A 6,444-nucleotide genomic window follows, 5' to 3' on the forward strand; every position below is an offset into this window, starting at 1 on the left:
CTTCCCATTTAGAACTCCATGTCAGCCTCAACCTGCAAATGCATCAATCTACTCTGCCCCAACCAAACTCCAGCAGACAGTACTTCCCACTCCATCCTACCTTGTATGGGTGAGTAGAGAAGCTAAGAGCCATTTAAACCAGCTTTGAACCTATGCCACTCCAGCCAAGAGTCTCTTGAGCAACATAAGAGTAAGGGTTGAATCACCCCCAAGCCCTTGCTCTCTCTAAGGGGTACAGAGCTCAAGACAAAAATGGAAAGAAGGACAGTGTGGCATAAGTAGTAGATATCAGTCCTTGTCCACAGTTTTGACCACATCAGTAGAGACAATTCTTTCATTTTTCATTATGATTTTTTTTGTTTTTGTCGTATATGTTGATTGGCTTACACTGTGGATATATAAAGAGATTTTTATCTTATCATTTTCTCTTTTGATTATCCTTTTACTATTTTGTTTTGTTTTTTAAAGATTAGTGGTTTTTTTTTTCTTTTTTCTTTTTGGTTAATTTTCTCAGCTTCTCCCTCTAATAGTTAAATTCTCTTGTTCTCTATCAATCTGACACTGTATTTTGTTTCAGTTTAAAACTTTTGTTATCCCCCCATTCATTATGGCCTTCACTTTCTACCTCTCTTCTACTTTATATTTTTCACCTTTGGCAAAATATTCTAACCTTTCTTTTGCCTTCCTTTCTCATTTTATTCCTTCTTAACTGTATTTTTGCCATATTTTAAAACTATTTAGTTTACATAATTTTTGTTCCCACCATTTTTTTTTGCAGTTATTACTACTGTGGGTGTTACAGCTGACATTAGTGTTTACTTTAATGCTAAATCTAGTTCACTGTTTGTTGTTGCTGTTTTAATTTATGACACCATCACTTCTCATTTTGTGATTAATTAGTATTGTAGATATCAAAATTGACACCTGGTATTTATTTGAATGTTGCAAATTGTTCACTCTTATTGTTGCTGTCATTTATTTTCCCTTTTCTGTAGTTGCTGGGTATTGGATGCGACACTTCAAAGTGGTGGAGTATAGTCTCTGCTACTGTGTTACCCCCAATCCAGCTAGGATATTTTGCATCTTTTTCCACACATAACTTAACTAAGCTCAAACTTCTGCAATACTTTAACACAAAGAGTGGAAGGGGACCCCAGCCTGACAACCATGGCCCAAGTAGAAACAGCCGGGGAGAAGGCTCAATTCACCCATGGACATTTGTTCCTGTAACAACAACAGAGAGAAATAACACAAAGACCTCAATATAAGTTATTCCATATACTCTTATAATATGCAGAGTTGCCAAATCTAGGACAATCACTCAGGGTGATTGTCCTTGAACATTCAGATAGTATTAAAGAAAAAATAAAAAGAAACTACAATCATAATTTACAAGAACTCAGGGACAATATTAAGGGACCAAACGTAATGCTCACAGGCATTAAAGGAGGACCAGAGATGTAGTATCAAGGCAGTGATATAATAGCACAAAAATGCCTGAAGCCTTGAGAATGAGATGAACCTCCCAATACTAGAAGCATTTAGAACCTCAAATAGACTTGACCAGAAAAAAACTTCTTCATACTCTATTGTAATTCCAATACCAAAATTTCAGTTCACAGAAAAAAAATTAAACGCTACTAGAATTTTAAAAGCCAGATCACATTTAGAGAACAACCAATCAGATTAACATCTAATTTCTTAATAGAAACCCTAATGTTCAGGAGGGCTTAAGAACAATGTATTTCAAATTCTGAAAAGAAAATAACAGACAACCAAGATTATTCTATCCAATAAACCATCAGAATTGTACTATTAGGTTTGAAAAAGAAAGAAAAAAACCTAACAAGATAAGCATAAATGAAAGGAATTTATTACTACTATGCCAGCATTTCAGAAGATACTTAAAATAATTCAACACATAGAAGAAGATTTAAAACAACCAAGAGATCTTGGATAAGAATAAATTACATTAGAAGTGTGGATGAACATGTAACAATTAGGATAGAAGTAAACATTAAATGTAAATCAAAATGACAAGAAATAACACATTCCTTCATATAACAACACTGGATTCAAATGATCTCATTTCTCAAAGTAATAAACATAGATCATAAGAGTGGACTAAAAAACAAGATCCAATTATTGTTGATCGCAAGAAACACATCTATGATCAAAGATATTCACAGGCTAAAAGTAAAATACTGAAAAATGTTATTTTGTGTAAATGAAACTTGAAAGCAAGCAGGAATACCAATTTATACTCAACAAAGCAGATTTCAAGCAAAGAAAGGAAAAAAAGGAGGTCACCATGTATTGGTAAAGGGAACAATCCAACAAGAAAATATAAGGATGGTAAACATTTATGTCCCAAACACTAGTAAACCTAAAAACAAACATTATGCTACATAAAAGTTCATATAGACGCCAAAATAATAATACCAGGTGATTCCTATATACCTCTCTCATTAACTACATAGGTCATCCAGACATCAAATCAACAAAGATACTGCAGAGTTAAATCATACTGTAAATCAAATGGATTTAAAAGATATTACAAAATATTTCATCCAATGACAGCTGAATGCACTTTCTTTTCAGCTTTCACCAAAACAGATTATATTTTAGGCAACAAAGCAAGTGTTAGCAAATACAAAAAAGTTGAAATAATTCCATATATCTTATTCCAATGATAATGGAATGAAATTAAAAATCAAGAGCAAGAAGAAAACCACAAACTCTACTAAGACATGCAGATTGAACAACTTGACATTTTAATGATGAGTGATCATCAAAGGATTCTGAGAAGAAACTAAAAAAATTCTAAGACTCAAACTAGAAATACAATATATCAGGAGTAGAGAAGCCGCTGCAGAAGCCACCCAGAGACGTTGACATCTGGCATGCCTGGGAGCCATGGGATCCTCAGTGGGTGGCAACCAGGGCCTTGTGGCCACCATGTGTTCTCAAGCTCAACCGTCTCCTTAGACATGTGGTATCCACAGTGGAAGAGCATCCAGCTGCCACTCGTGTCTCCAGGTGTCAAGGTCCTGGTCTCCCCAAAGCCATGAGGTATAGCGGTACCCTGTGGCCCAGCTCCCTCCTGCACCCTGTCCACCCTGGCAAGAAAGAAGGTTGACCTAAGGCCATGCCAGGTTCCCAGCTCCTTGTAGTGCTACTTTGCACCCTGGGGGTGCTACCCCGAAGTACTCATTGCCTGTGCCCTCTGGCACCCCGCTATGTCTCTGGCCCACCCACTGCTACATGCCTGCTGTCTTGAGGCAACCATCATTCTTCCAAAATGTGGCACAACCTCAGGGTGACGCTGCTGGTGTTCGTGGCCACACTCCTGATCGTCCTGCTGCTGATGGTGTGTGGAACTAGCCTTAACATAATCAAAGACATATATGACAAACCCAATGCCAACACTGTACTGAATAGGGAAAACCTGAAAGGATTTCCTCTAAAATTAGGAAGAAGACAAGGATGTCCACTCTCACCACTTCTATTCAATATAGTCCTGTGACTAAAGAGTCACAGCAATTAGGCAAGAAAGGGAAATAAAAGGGATTCAAATAGAAAAGAAAAAGTCAAATTGCCTCTGATTGCAGATGATGTTATCCATAACTTAGAAGATCCAAAAAATTCCACCAGTAAACTTCTAAAGCTTATAGCTGATAAACAAACTTAGTAAAGTAGCAGGATATAAAATCAACATATAGAAATCAATTGCTTTCCTATACACTAGTGATAGATCTGAGAAAGAAATCAGGGAAAAAATGTTCATTAACAATAGCTTCCAAGAACATAAAGTAGTTAGCAACAAATTTAACCTAAAAGGTGAAAAATTTCTCTCAGAAAAATTTACAAAACATTGAAAAAATTTATCAAATTGAAGAAGACACCAAAAGACAGAAAGACCTCCCATGTTCATGGTTAGGGAGATTTAATATTGTTAAAATGGCCATACTATCAAAATCAATCTGGAGATCCAATGCAATTGCCATTGAAAAACGAGTGATACTCTTCTCAAAACCAGAAAAAATTCCTTAGATTTGTACAGAAGAACAAAAGACCCTGGATAGTCAAATTCACACAACTAGAGGAATCTGGTTGACAAAGGTGCCAAAAAGTTACACTGGAGACAAGACAAGCCTCTTTAACAAGCTATGCTGGGAAAACTGGATATTCACAGAAGATTGAAAACAGATACCTGTCCCTCACTCTGCAAAAGTCAAAGACTTAGGATTAAGATCAGAAACTCTGCAACTGATAGAAGAGAAAAAAGAAAAAGTGGAGAGTGTTAGAAGACCCCTATACAGCTGCTCTCCACAGAAATCTCCAACACTGTGACCCCACTCAGGGCTCTAGGTCTCAGTGTTCAAGCAGGACTCCTGGCTCCCAACACCTAAAATCCGAAGAGCTAGCCACACAGAGCTTGCGAGCACCTTAGCAGAATCACCTATCAACACATCTGCAGATCTCCGAGACTTCGCTCCGCTCCCACCCAGGTCACTCAGCTGCTACCTAACACAGCACAACACCACCTCCCAGCTTTCCCTACCTCACCAGACACCCTGGGGCTGAAAGCAGACTGCCTCCATCTTGGCTCAACATTCTGCCCATATTAGGTGGGAGAAGCAACCAGATCAGATCTCCAGCAGCCAGGTAACAGATTTGCAACCTCTCCTCTCCCCAGCCATGGTAACACAACACAGCAGCTGCCCAACACAGGCGCTCAGTGCAATCAGGGCACCACCCACAAGAGCCTCCGTGTGAGAGGTTCCTCAATTGGGAATTGTTAATGGAGAGGGAGACTAAAGTTTGAAGCCTAACAGAGAGATCAGGAACTGGGAAATCTCCAGGCAAGATGGGGAGATAATTCCAGGTGCTCAAGTCATATAAGCAGTCCCAAAAAGAGACCCATGAGGTGTAGTCTTCCTGCAGAGACTGGCGGGTGCCATTCCCCACTTCCAGCTACTCTGCACCAGGACCAGTCTTCCTACCCTGGTTACTTCCACCATCCTGAGGGCAGAGAAACCAGCTTACAACAGACAACCCTGCCTATTGGATGAGAAGAGAAGCAGGAAAGATACAGATCTCTAAAACTAGCAACAACTCTGGTTTCTTCCTTCTGAGTATTTTTTTCTCTTTCTCTTCTATACCTCTATTCTCTAGCCCTCACATCCCCAACATATGTGAAATCAAGAACTTTGCATGAAATAGGATTTTGAGAACTGAGTCATATGAATAATAAATATTTTTTTCTTTTTTCTTCTTTCATTTTTCTTTCTCCCTCCAAATTTTATGATTTTAAATTCCTGTATTTTTCTAAATACATATAAGTGTTTGTTTGATGTACTCTACTGTCTTCCCACATACTTGTCTACCCTATATTACTTCCTGTCTATTCTCTTGCTACTAATCCTCTTCATTTGATTTCTCTTTCACACTTCTTAAGATACATTAACTCTATATCCTCACATCCTACCTTCTAAGCATATTGTCCTATGCCCTACTCTCAGTTCATTGTCCATCATCAGAAACTATAAACCTTTTTACAAAACTACTGATTATATTTTAGATAATAATTGAATCCAATACTTCTGTACATTGATACTAAACTGTAAATGCCTTAATAACAACAAATTGTTCATAAGTGGTATATTGTTGATATTGGGATCTGTTAACATTGTACTTCCCCACAAAGGAGAAATCTTGGAACCCTACAAGAGCACTACAAACCTATAGGGTAAAACCAATAACACCCCAGACCCACAGAGCAGGAAAGGAAGACACATGAGCAACATGAAAAGACAAGGGAAGAAAGTGTCCCAAACAAATCAAGACACCACATCATTAGAATCATTGGCAGCCACAGCAGAAGAAATTACACAGAAGGAGTGTAGAATGTACATGGTTAAAATGTTCTGTGAACTCAAGGAAGATATAAGAAAGCAAATACAGGCAGTGAAAGATCACTTTGACAAGGAGCTACATAAACAAAGTAGGAAGAAAAAGGATCACCTCAACAGGGAGATACAGGTTCTAAAAAAAAAAACAAAACAAAACAAAAAAAAAACAACCAAACAGAAATCCTTGAAATGAAAGAAACAATAACCAAAATTGAAAACTCAAATGAAAGCATCACCAACAGAGTAGACCACTTGAAAGATAGGACATCAGACAAAGAAGACAAAATATATAATCTTGAAAAGAAAATAGACCATAGAGTGATAATGGTAAGAAAACATGAGCAGAACATTCAATAAATATGGGATAGCATAAAAAGACCAAATTTAAGAGTTGTTGGAATAGAGGAAGACATAGAGGTCCAAACCAAAGGAATGAACAATCTATTCAGTGAAATAATATAAGAAAACCTCCCAAACATGAAGAATCAATTGGACATCTAAATTAAAGAAGCCTACAGTATGCCAAATA

The sequence above is a fragment of the Urocitellus parryii genome (assembly GCF_045843805.1).
Source record: "Urocitellus parryii isolate mUroPar1 chromosome 13 unlocalized genomic scaffold, mUroPar1.hap1 SUPER_13_unloc_8, whole genome shotgun sequence".
Lineage (NCBI taxonomy): Eukaryota > Metazoa > Chordata > Mammalia > Rodentia > Sciuridae > Urocitellus > Urocitellus parryii.